General features: G+C 43.6%; 1 protein-coding gene across 10 annotated transcripts in view; it reads right to left on the reverse strand.

The window, feature by feature from the left end:
* LOC147013689 (zinc finger protein 385B-like) overlaps positions 1-13,913 on the reverse strand; it is a 543,756-nt gene that overhangs the window by 309,446 nt on the left and 220,397 nt on the right. Inside the window, exon 1 of one of the 10 annotated variants that reach the window (XM_085850830.1) lies at positions 2,336-2,394. The exons of the other annotated variants lie outside the window; for them this stretch is intronic. The gene's annotated coding sequence lies outside the window, so the exon portion shown is untranslated. Of the gene's footprint in view, positions 1-2,335; positions 2,395-13,913 lie in introns of those variants that run through there. 10 annotated transcript variants of the gene reach the window in all.

Here is a 13,913-nt window from a genome sequence, read left to right on the forward strand (position 1 = left end):
CCAGCCCAGAACTGTAGGAGTAGCGCAACACACACACACGCACGCACGCACACATGTACACACACATACTGGACGGAGGTGATGTTTTCATCTGAGGTTGTTTGTTTGTTTGTTTGTCTATGAACAGGATGTCTTCAAAAATGATGGACGGATTTGGAGGAAACTTGGAAGACAGGTTGGGTGTGCGACGAGGACGAACCGATTCGATGTTGATGAGGATTTAGACGCACATATGAGGATTTTTAAAGTGATCCTTTACCATTGAGAGACAGGGACAAAACCGATATTTCAAAAACTTATGGATACATTATGATAAAGCTTGGTGGATGAGTTTGGTAGGTGACAAGAACAAGCCGATTCGATTTTGCTTCAGGTCCGGATCCAGATTCGGCCTATCGGTGGATACAAAGCGTAAAGTGTTCAGCCTAACGGAGGTATGTGCTCCACCGGGTACCATCCTAGTTTCATATAATGTCATCATCATCTGCACCAATTCATACGGTCTACAGTATCAACACTCCCGAAGCAGTTTCCTGGCAGTGGTGAAACTGGGTGGTTTGCCATTGCCTTCCCAGTGGCAGAAATTTGTACTTTTGTTCACGGTGCCGACGATAACGCGACTGCTCTTCATGAAAGACTCAGTATAATGTCTAACATCAACCAACAACCAGGGCCAGCAGACACATCCTCCAGCTTGATGTCCTTCCATAGGGCAGTGCACACATTGACGTATCGTCCTTCTTGCGAAATACCAAGAGGGCAGTTTATATCTGGGTTGAGAATTCAAACCCAGGAGAGAACTCGGGTTGAGTGCACATACATCGAAGCCATTATCTGTCAAAATGTAATATGTAGCTATTTTGAAATTAAATCAAATAATTTAGCCTTGAAATTGCAGGGCCTTGGAGTTATTCGAGGGCAGGACCTGCGGCCCTCCGATTAACCTGCATTGCTCACCCCTGACCCAGTGGTTCGTTTTCTGGCATGTATGTGTGTATAGGTTGTGCCTCCATGGTTGTTTCGAAGAGTAAATAAAGACTGACCTTGTCAATTTTCTCACGTTGGTAAGTGAACCATCCATCCATCCATTGGGACCATACTCTGTGCAGGGCGTTGGTGCTGCTTAAGCAGTCTCCTTGGCTATTAGGAACAATCCTGGAGGGTCGCCACTTCGACACAGGATACCAGCAAGCTGGTACTCATTTTGCCGACCTCGGAAGGATGACGGGCCGAGTTAACCCCACCTTGTATTAATTAAACAGCTGAGTGGGGTGTGAACTCAGGACCCGAGGATCCTAAGCCCACCACCCTAACCAATAACCATTAAGCCAACACCAGGCATGGTAAGTGATGCCAATCAACAACACAGTGATGATTTTAATGACGATATGATTGAGACCTAACTCTGAATTATTGAACCTAACCGAGCTGTTCGAGCTGGGATTCCATCTCCGACTGAATGTGAATTATGTCTGGAAATATTGAACAAATATGAAAATACAGTCTAACAGTTGTAAAATCCACCAAGATCAACCTGGCTGTATTCATGCGAAACACCCCTTGAGAGATTGCTCTTGTGGATTGTTGACATAATATGTAAGCAAAACTGACAAAGTCATAAAGATATCTTACTTTCACCAAAACAATACAGAAGATCACCGTGGAAGAACATATTTCATTAACTTGTATCATTATTGCTTTCTATACATGTGCAACACCCTGAGACTGACGTGTTTGTGAGAAAACCAATGGTAGGACTCGAAAACACAAGATCAAAGCAAAAATGATGGATTTGGACCCCCACCACCCTAGGCAGATACTCCAAACATTCCCACTCCCACATCTCCCTTTACTCATTATCCCTAACCCCTCCTGACCTCCTCCCAAAAAGCCCCTTTCCCTTTACTACCTTTTCTCAACATATCCATTGTTATAGCACCACCCCTCACATGCCCAACATTATCCCTTGTAAGTCAGGCTCTCATCAGACGTTTGCTCCACGAATGTTTCCTTATATGACCATGTGTCAATTAAACCAGGAACTTGGACTTATGAGCTGCTATTCGTCAAGTCGGGCTAGCAGGTGACATAGAGGTGCGCACACTCGCCTCTAAGCTGTCTAGCTTCGGTTCGAATCCTGACCCAGCTATAAACTGTCATCTCGGTGTTTCACCGGAAAGGGGATTCATCGATGTGTGTGCCGTCCCTTGGATGGACGTTAAACTGGGTGTCCCATTTGCCGGCATTAGTTGATGGACATTATAGACCCCACGGTGTCCTTCGTGAACAGTAGGCGAGCTATCGCTGACATCACAAACAAATTACAAATTCCTACCCGGACTACTGCTGGGAAGTCAACGGCAAACCACCAAGTATCACCCTTGCTCAAGAACGTGTTTCAGTAGTAGCACCGACGTTCTGTGAAGAGTGTGGTACATCAGAGAGACAGAGATTTATCAAGTCTCATGCTAGAAGAATATCACATACCAATACTATAAAAAAAATATATATATTTATATATATATATCAGAATTGTTGGAACATGGGTGATCAAATCTCAAATGTGGGGTTCGAAGATGCATACATTTCTTTTTGTGGATTTCTGCAATGTTCGAAACAAAATGAAAAGCAACATTTCAGGCCATAATGTCCTGCCGACGTGTGAATAAAACATCAAGCAACAAAAACACACCACCGTAAAGATAGCTCGGCTTGCAGAAGGTGAGGCAGCACGCAAGGGGAAAAATTGTTTTCATGAACTTCACCCTAAAAGTCCCGCACCATTGTGATGGCTTCCACATGCGATGGCTATATGGCATGCGGAATGCAAACTCAGAGAGAAAGGCAACACAACGGTGTGTGATGAAACACACTGTTTGTGTATGGTACGGTGTTCTCAGTATTGATCGTTGAGCTTTCGTCTCAGGAAAACACAGCAAGTCAGACTGTAATGCTGAGTGGCATGTCATGATTGTTTTAAATGGATGATGATGAATACAATCAGGCGATGATGAAAATGGCATTGGGCCTCTCCATCTGCATATTATAATCAGGCGGTGAGCCCCTTACCCCATTACCCGAATTCTCCTCCACGGGAGGATACTTAATACCTGGCACGTGATGTGATGTCTTTATAACTTCCATACATTGAAAATAAAAATAAAATTAAAAGAAGCTAAAGATGCAGGATGTACATCGATCCGAGTGGACCAAAAATATGCCGAGCAAATACGTACATCAGCGATATGACAATATGCACAATGGCAGCTAGCAGCCCTACCACCAAATGGCATCTCCCAGGAAGCATCCAATAAGAGGCCTTCACCGTTGCACCGAATCAATCACTTCATCTGATAAATAAATTTATGCAAACATTTTGTTCAGGAAAATTAGCAAACAATACTTTTCCAGTTCAAGAGAGATTTTTTAAAGTTCCGAACAAAGTCTTATTGGTTGCTCTCAGTGATGCGTGCCGACTCAGGGACAACGCTCTGCCTCACGGCCCCGCTGTCGGCGAGTTACCTTTTTGCCCTCCGTCTCTTCGCTACTCCACGAATCTACACCTGGCATAGGCAGAAACGAAGTTGAAATGAAACACAATAAACTCAAGAGGCCTGGGTCAAAATGAAACACAATTGACTCGAAAACCAGCGTCAAAAAAAACAACAACAACAATCGAATTCAATCGATTCGAGAAAACTTGGATGGAAATGCAATACATTTGATTCAAGAAACGAGCATGCTTTTATTATTGTTATTTAATTTCCTCTCTGCAAGAGTGAGGCGCATGGAAGAGCAAGGATTACGAGGTTCAATTACTTACAGTGGCCCACAAAAGTATTCACCCTCACCCCTCACCTCCAACGTTTTCACATTTTCATGCCACCTGAGCATATTTCATGATACTTTTCAATCAAACTTGATATATAGAGTCTGCACAAACTACTCCGAAGTGATAAAGCTAAAAAATGGAGATAAAATGTGAATAAGTTTGATTAACAGAGAAAATCAGATGATTCTCAGTTACATAAGTACTCAAACCCTTTGCCTAATTAACACTCAATCACTTCAGGAGTAAATTATTTGTTTGAAATGTCACAAAATAAGTGTAATAGGTTTCACCTGTATGTAATTAGTGGTTTAACTAAAAAATGAAGCTCCCCCACTTATCTCAGGAGTTTTAAGGTGAAACTCACTTGTTCAACCAACAAGGCAAACATGAAGACCAAGAAGCTTTCCAAAGAAGTCAGACATGAAGTGGTGGAGAAGCACCGTTCAGTAGAGGGTTATAAGAAGATTTTAAAGTCACTCTTTATCCCTTTCAGTACGGTGAAATCCATCATGAAGAAGTGGAAGACGTATCATACCACCCAGACTCTTCCAAGATCAGGTCGCCCATCCAAACTCAGCAGCCAAACAAGTAGGAAACTGGTTTGTGATGTCACTGTCAATCTTACAATGACTGAAAGATCTGCAAGGCTCTATATCCGAGATGGGGGTCAGTGTTCATTAATCAACAATATCCCGATCTGTTCACAAAGCGAGCATCTTACAGACAGGTGGCAAGAAACAATCCATTGCTGAAAAATGTAAACAAAAAAATCCAAATCCATTGAGACTATACTCTGTACAGAGCATCAGTGCTGCCAAAGCAGTCTCCCAAACTATTAGGTGGCACAATCCTGGACAGGTTGCCACTCCAACACAGGATACTCAAACTGGCTCATTCACCCCAGCAAGCTGGTCCTCATTTTACTGACCTCAGAAGGATAACAGTCTGAGTCAACCCCACCTGGTATTAATTCAACAGCAGAGCAGGATCTGAATTCACGATCCCAGATCCCAAACCCACCATCCTCACCATTAAATAAACACCAGGCATCCTAAAAAAAATATACATCGAAAAGCTCATGTGGAGTTTGTGAAAAAAAAAAACATCTTAATGGTACTGCAGACATGTGGAGAAACGTTTTGTGGTTGGACGAGATAAAAATTGAACTCTTTGGTCTAAATTCAAAGCGTAAGGTTTGGAGCAAACCTAACACTGCACATCACCCAGTTAACACCATCCCCTCCTGTCAGCATGGTTGTGGGAGCATCATGTTATTGGACTCCTTTTCACCAGGAGGGACTGAGAAGCTTGTCATGATGGAAGGGACAATGGACAGAACTCGAAAATTCCCCTCAAAAAGTCCCACTAACAGGACAGCGAAATCAGAACATCCATTGTTCTTGTCTATAATAGTCCATTCGGTCGGATTGCATCGGACCGAATGTTTCAAGTGCTTTCACAACAGTCTTTGGTGCCGTATTATCAAAGACAAAGAAAGGTGTGGAATGTGTGACCACCTGAACAACACGTTTTCAAAATGAGGGACGACTGGATATCCGTGAAGGTGCAGACAATTCCACGCACGATGACGATCGATGGTGAACAGGTTCGGACAACGAAAGGCAAAATGTGGAAATTGATTTCTTCCGGAGTCAGAATTGTCACTTTGAAATAAGTGAAATCTCGATTTGTTACAATCGGTTTTTCCTGCAGCACTTTGGACATATTCAGGTGAGTAAGACGACGGGATGGTGAACCCCTCGTCCGCCACATCCCCCTTATTCATGTCCCAAATGATATGGCTGAATGTAAATGACATTCCAAGGAGTAGGTCAGAATGCTGATACGGCTGAATGTTGAATTGAGAAATCAATGGTGGTTTTTGTATCCTCAGGGATGAGGATGCAATCTGCTTGTTTGCTGGCACGGCGTTACGACAGGTCTGCCAGATGGGACTGACACTTTGACATCTTCCTCTGACCATGTGAAACATTCTACGACTTTACCCTGGGATTCTTCAAACAGCATGGTTACAACTAAAGGCTGATTGATGCTCTTGGGTCAACCACCAAGTGCATCTTTATGACCTTGTTTTTGCATCAAAAATAGTGGAAGGTCGATTTGTTATCCTCCTTTGCTTGAAGGTCACTTTCTTCAAGATGGTTGAGGGGGAGAAGGTAAAGATCAGGGAAAATACCTCCACGTCTGTGTTTTCATCATCGTCGATCGAGTCACTTGTTTCCACCCATCCTCCTCAAGTAAGGTGGAGAGATGGACACAGTGGTTGAGTTCTTCTTTTAATCACCAGAGTTATGAGCTCACAGACAACTGCAAATCTCTTTCCCATGAACAGGCATCTTGCACATTCTGCCAACATTTTTAAAGCTATATTACTGGTGCTACCCAAGAGTCTGATGTTGGCTTTGTGGTTCAGGTGGCTGGCTTGGATCTTCGGGTCCTGTATTCGAGCTCCTGTCGACCATTTCATTCACACCAGATGGGGTTGACTCAGTCTGTCATCCTTCCGAGGTCGGTAAAATGAGCAACAGTGTATTGGTAATAGGGGCATTGCATCAGCAGCATAGCCGTGCCCTCAGCCAACGATGCCACCTGCAGCCTCGGGCTGCATATTGAGGAAGAGGAGGTCTCACCCAAGATGGTTCGCAAACAAAATGCCACCACAATACTGTAGTAACAATGGCTATGGAAAAAACACTTAAAATAAACACGATTGCCTCTGAAACTCAAGCACAGTGACAGACTACTCCATCATGACCAACACAAAGAGATTTTAGCTTTGGGACATATGCTGTTTTTGTAGTGCCCTGTGTTCAAGGTTGTTCAATGTTTAGTCTCATCTGATTATTTTCAGCTGAAAGTAGAACTGCTTTTGGAAAGGAAACAAGACAGAAAGGTTGGGATTGACTAACCTTATTTTTCTAAAGATGAGGACGATGAGGACAATGAGCAATGTTACATTTTCACTCAAACATTTGCATGTATCACAAAGGAACACTTAACTTGGATTGATGAACAATGTTGGCAGGAATGTAGAGCTTCCGGTCTATTATATATTATCATGTACAGTAGTTTTTGGTAGCCGACCAGTTTATACTCGTGAAGCGCAAACCGTGGGTTGCAGTCAGAGAACGAGCTGGGTTCGGCACTATGAACAACATGGAAGCAACCTAAAGGGAAGCAACCCCCAAGATGTATACCCAACAGATTTATTATCAGCTATTATTGAATTTGGCGTATTTTTCTGAAAGCACTCAGCTGTCATTGATGTCAGCAATGACTGATATAGAAGTGAGCTGCCATTAGTGACAATGAGGTGTGCTTACATAATTAGAGAATTCAGAGGATAAATGTTATCTTGTGTTGTGTATGACGTCACCAACAAAGAGAACAACGATTCAGGGATTCATATATTTCCCTTCCCAAAGAATCCTGCATTGAGAAAGGCTTGGTTACGTCAATTCAAATGGAGCATTTCATTACCAATCACACAACCCAAATGTCACCACATCACGACGTCACACCTGGATATGAAGACAGGCAAGTTCGTGTCCCAGAAACACAAAAACAAGAAGCAACACACACATTTATTCACCCCCATAAATACGACACCAGATCAAATAAAACTTAATATATCGAGTCTTCACAAACTATTCCAAAGTGATGAAGATCGAAAATACAGAGAAAATGTGAATAAGTTTAACAGAGAAAATCAGATGATTCTCAGTTACATAAGTATTCAAACCCTTTGCCTAATTAACACTCAATCACTTCAGGAGTAAATTATTTATTTGAATTGTTACAAAATAAGTGTAATAGGTTTCACCTGTATGTAATCAGTGGTTTAACTAAAAAATGAAGCTCCCCCACTTATCTCAGGAGTTTTAAGGTACAACTCACTTGGTCAACCAACAAGGCAAACATGAAGACCAAGAAGCTTTCCAAAGAAGTCAGACATGAAGTGGTGGAGAAGCACCTTTCAGGCGAGGGTTATAAGAAGATTTCAGTCATTCTTTATCCCTTTGAGTACGGTGAAATCCATTATAAAGGAGTGGAAGATGCACCCAGACTCTACCCAGATCAGGTTGCCCATCCAAACTCAGCAGCCAAACAAGCAGGAAACTGGTTCGCGATGTCTGTAAATCCAACAATGACTCTAAAAGATTTGCAAGGCTCTATGTCTGAGATGGGGGTCGGTGTTCATCAATCAACAGTATCCTGTTCCCTTCACAAAGCTGGCCACTATGGACAGGTGGCAACAAAGAAGCTATTACTGAAAAAGACTCATCTAAAAGCTCGTATGAAGTTTGCAAAAGAGCATCTTGATGATGCTGCAGGCATGTGCAGAAAGGTTTTGTGGTCAGACAAGACAAAAATTGAACTCTTTCGTCTAAATTCAAAGCGTTACATCTGGAGCAAACTGAACAATACACATAACCCGGTCAACACCATCCCTACTGTCAAGCGTGGTGGTGACAGCATCATGTTATGGGGTTGATTTTCATCAGCAGAGACTGGCAAGCTTGTCAGGAAAGAAGGGACAATAGGTAGTGCGAAGTACAGGACAATTGTTCTGTTTTGTCTTGATCAGTCCGATGTTCTAGCTCCTCCACGAACCTCAACTTTGTAAAATAATAACAATAATAATAATAACAATAATAATAATGTTTTTCTTTAAAGTGGTATGCTCTACGATACAGCATCTCTACTGGCACTGTACAGATTGAGAATTTGATCTCGAGGCTGCGAGACACAATCCTACTAAATATACTTTTACAATGAATAGCTTTTACGACTGCAGTTGTTATTTATTAACTATTATTATTATTATTATTATTATTATTATTATTATTATTATTATATTATTATTATTTCCCGGACCTGCCGGGAAAGCTGGAGCAACCCCTTTATTCAGTGTCCTGAACATTTCAATTTTAAATTTCCTGTTCGAGAGACCACTGCTGTGGATGTTCAGGATCCTGAACATATAAACAGGACTGAGGAGGTTAACACAGGGAGTGGGGTTGGGGCAAAGTGAAGGAATCTTGCCCTTGTTTATTTTGCACATTGCCCGGCAGCACCGATCCTTACTAAGCCTTAGTTCACATTCACATTCACCAACAATCTTACATGGGGGAGAGCTGGGGGGGGGGGGGTTCAAAGACAGATCCCTACAGGTCGATGTCACAGACCCCAATTCAAACAGGTACGTGGGCTTCACAGAGATACAGATATACTTTGATGACGAACTCATCAGAAAGGGCAGTGTGGATATTGGAGATTCTGAAACCCATGGAGCTGTTTCTGAAATGACATTGCATGACATTCTCAAAGCTTCAGCCAAGAAGTATTCAGATTGCCTCGTCTGTACGAACAATGAATTGGTATTTTTCGCAAAGTACATCCAACTGTGGTGGTAGCATGTAATTTTTCACACGTTCATGTTTATATCAACTCTTCTTCACTGTCGCACCCTGAAAAATAAACAAGGCGGGGCTGCACAACAACAGGTGGTCAATTAAAAGAGCCAACCCCGACGATCTCTCCGATCAAAGCACAGTGCTGCAGACAGGCCATCCTATTGCCGTGGGATTGTTGCTCAGCTGAGCCACGGACGGACGTCCTAAACCATTTTAAAGGCCTGTTTGAGGTTCCGACTTCGTGCCTCGGAAACCGCGGCGAGGGGGGAATGAGTGATGAAGAGGGAGGGCTGGCCCTGAGGCTGGATGTGCTGTGATGGATGAGACGGAGGAATGATTTCGAGTTTGGGACAATGAAGGATCGGGCGATGAGGAAAAGTTGGGGAGCAGGGCAGAGGCAACGTCGGACGCGTTGGATAGCCCGCTGAGAGAGGGAGAGGGAGAGAGAGAGAGAGAGAGAGAGAGAGAGAGAGAGAGAGAGAGAGAGAGAGAGAGAGAGAGAGAGAGAGAGAGAGAGAGAGAGAGAGAGAGAGAGAGAGAGAGAGAGAGGGGGGAGAGAGAGAGGAGAGAGAGAGAGAGAGAGAGAGAGAGAGAGAGAGAGAGAGATAGAAAGAGAGAGAGAGAGAGGAGAGAGAGAGAGAGATAGAAAGAGAGAGGAGAGAGAGAGGGAGGGATAGAAAGAGAGAGAGAGAGAGAGAGAGAGAGAGAGAGAGAGAGAGAGAGAGAGAGAGAGAGAGAGAAAGGGAGAGAGAGAGAGAAAGGGACAGAGAGCGCCAGTGAAATGGTTGCGCCAAGGAGAAGATCTCGGGGCACAAAGGCTGAAACGGGATTCCTGTTTGAATCCCGATCTCCCATCCATCCCTTTCATGGCTAATCAATATTTTAATTGCGGATAGCAGCAGCTTACATCTCGGCTCTGTGTGACTTCCCCACAAACATCAGAGCCATTTTGTGCACGATGTATGTCCCCCTTGCCCGTTACATGGGATTGGAAACGCAAATCAAAAATGCATGTTCTCTAAAGCACAATGGTCTTTGGGTCTTTTAGATCCTTAAGCTCAATAAAAACGACACTTTTTGTTGTTCCTTTTGAATGCATCTGAAGACGGGGTCCAAACCCCATCCGAGTCATCCCAAAGACCTTAAAAATGGTCCGTGCTGCTGCCTTGCTTGATGCTCAGCATTTCCAAGGATTGAGAATGGACGAGCGACGCTGGGAAGGCATGGCAAACCACCCAGTACAACCCTTACCGAGAAACCGCTTGGGGAGCAGCCTCGCTCTGTCAAGAATTCGGTTAATCAAAATCGAATCAAAAGGAACCACCAGATGCACTCACTGGTCTACGGTTCGCTTAGGATCACAACTGTAAAATTGTTGTAAAACTGTAAAAACTGTAAAACTGTAAAAACTGTAAAACTGTAAAAAAAATAAATAAAAAAGGCTCCTCTACCACATCACAAAAATCAATCCTCGACTGCTGCACCGAAATGGCTCCTCCACCGCTCCACGAGCATGCTTCTTGTGCCACTGCAGCAACATGTCCGCCACGATGATGTCCACCCCAAGCCAACTCGTTTACAGTGAAGTACAACGTCCCAAACGAATATCCATGGATACATTATTGCAATGATATCGGGATAATAAGCAGTGGTGCATGTGGCAGTTGCACGAGAATACCGAGCTGTTTTAAAGGTGAATATAAAATACCATCGACGAACCCGTCCTCCGGACGGGTTAATTCCCCCAGAATTACGGATGGGGTGACTAGTATTACACACCACTAGCGGGAGCGGCGTTAGACGATACACATTTACATCGAGAGAATTGGGGTCCTCCTTCAACCATGAACCCCAGGGGATTGGAAAGTTTTTTCAACCCCCTGAATAACAGCTTTTGTGCACACCTAGAGTACAAGCAGCAGTTTTAAACTCATTCCGTATAGCAGTTCAGGAGTGCAAATAAGTCAAACAAACACAAACACAAACACACAACTAACCAATCAAACAAAACAAACAAGCACATAAACAACAAACACACACTTCTCAAATTATCTCCAGTAGTTGTGGTGGGGAATGTTTGCACACTGCCAGCAAGTACGATCAGGTGCATCCTCCATGCAGACGCAATGAATACAGAATAAGTTTTAATGTATTTGATGAAGTGGTTTTGTGGTTGCATTCTGAAAACAGCTATATAACTCAAGTAAGTCAATAATTCATCATATAATGTAAAATTTATTTTTGAAGTTCACAGTCACAGTAATTTTTATAAGTAAATACGGCAAAGGTTATAAAATGAGAGGCAGAGGAGGAATGTGTTAGCGTTGCCTAGCAGCCAGTTCCAGTGTAAGCTCCATTGTCTTTAGTCACGTGACCCGCAGTGAGTAGGAAGAGGCTGCACCGGCAAACTTTTATCAACGGATATTTTTGTTTACGGAAATTTTCCAATTATTTCGTGATTTTTCCTGGGATATTGGCTTTGCGGTGTATCAGTTTGCAAAATTTCAGCTTTCTACCCCACCGAGAAGGTACTAAACATTTATATCAATGAGTGAGTTAGTCAGTGAGTGAGTCAGTGGTTGGAAAGAGTTTTATATCTTCTTCTGCTCCTCTTCAATCAATAAGGGGTGATGTCTGATGGCACCAAGTTTCTGCCTTGACCACGATACAACTCCACCTCCCTCTGTCCTCAGCCAACACTCTCCACTCTCCAACCACCCCGACCTTCCTAATATCCCTCCTCACACAATCTTTACATCTCAACTGTGGTTTACCTCTTTTCCTCCAACCTTGTTCCCTTAACCTATCCGCTCTCTTTGTCATTCTCTCTTCCCACATCTGCACCAAGTGTCTGGCCCATCTCATCTGGCATTTCACCAATCTGCCTATCAAACTCATCCAACCTCCGTCTCTCCACCCTCTTCTCTCTTCACGCGCACAAACCTCCTGACCCAGTTGCATTCACAAACCTGCAGCCTCTGTTGTTGTCTCTCTGTCAGTGCCACCATCTCCAGACCGTAAAGGCAGGCCGGCATTACACATAACATGAGAACCATCCCTTTCAATTTCCATGATATCTTTCCATCTGTCATGACTCCCTCCACCCTACTACACGCATTCACACCCACCTGAATCCTCTGCCTCACCTCTGCCTCGGACTTACCATCCCCGGTCACTGTTTCCCCCAGATACACAAACCCATTTCCCTGTCTGATCTTCCCTTCTAACCTGATATTCATTTATTTTCTCTGCTGCCCAAACCCACATCATCTCAGTCTTCTCCATACTCATCTTCATCCCATGCTTCCCAAATTCCTCCTTCCACTCCCCCAATAATCCCTGCATCTCCCACCCACTCTCCACCACAACAGCCAGATCGTCTGCATACAACTTCCTCCCCATATTGCCCTTCAAGCTCATCTTCCTGCTTACCAACTCAATCACCATGATAAACATGAAAGGGCTGAGAGAGCTACCCTGCCTCAAACCGATGTTCACGCTGAACTCCTCAGACAACCCCAGGCCAATCAAGACTCTTCTCTTTGTTCCTTTGTACATCCCTTCCACCAACCTTGTCATATGCTTATTCTGATGATAATGCTATAAAATAATAATATGATTATTCTGTTTGTTTCTCTGTTTATCTGACAAACCTATCAAAATACTCGACTAAGGACCATAAAACCCGAATCATTATCGAAGACTTTGTCCAGGAAATTCTCGTTGTATATTATTCTTTCCATTATGAATGACATTATATGGTTTTTTTTAATCATTTAGTATACTTAACCGCTATTTTTTTTACTGAAGAATGGCGAGATAATGGTACGTCGTGAGATTGTGACTTTAAACAGTTTTTATTTATTTATTTTAACATTGTGCTTAATGAACGGGAACAAGAACAATGTAGTCATAATGTGTCGATTGACTTGCAGTTGGGGGAACTCGTGGTGGGGGTTGAGTTGAGTACTTGGGGTAGGGGGGTCGAGGACCTGGGTGTGGGTGGGGTTAAGGACCTGGGTTGGGGGTTTGAGGACTTTGGGTGGATTGGGAGTTTAAAGACTTGTCGCGGGGATGCATCTGAAGACAAGTTGCGGAGGGGAGTGAAGACTTAAAGTCACATCTTACATTACGCAGCATCTCCAGGGCTCCCTGCTCGTTAGTATAGCAATAATATCACTCAGAGTTCAAATGACATTCATCTTTGTATGAACTTTGAGGGATGCAACATTATTATAATTTGGCTACAGCATCCAGAAAGAGAAGAAATTTATGAATACCAAAACCGTTATGCGGATAACCGACTGCTACTCAAAGGAAAATGGCCACGCGATGATGTGCGCCTGCTTTGCATTGAACCGGGGTTCAGCGAACTCAGGAGGCCCAACAATCGCTCACAGCCAGCTCGCTTGCTCCCCGAGTCCCGGAGAGGCCAGGGAGCCTGATTAACGCCGAAGCAAATCTTCGATCACTGCGAAGCACAGCACCTCCCCACGATCAGTCACGTGCCGGGGTTCCCACGGGCCCGCCAGGTCATGACAAGTCACCTCTGTTGGCAAATCGAGGCTCAGCTCACGATGGCCGGCAGTCTTTGCGGAGTTTATCAATTATTGGTAAAGCCGGGTGGAAGGTACTTCAGTCGA

The sequence above is a fragment of the Eptatretus burgeri genome, chromosome 13 (assembly GCF_056783735.1).
Source record: "Eptatretus burgeri isolate ZD-2024b chromosome 13, Ebu_testis_v1, whole genome shotgun sequence".
NCBI lineage: Eukaryota > Metazoa > Chordata > Myxini > Myxiniformes > Myxinidae > Eptatretus > Eptatretus burgeri.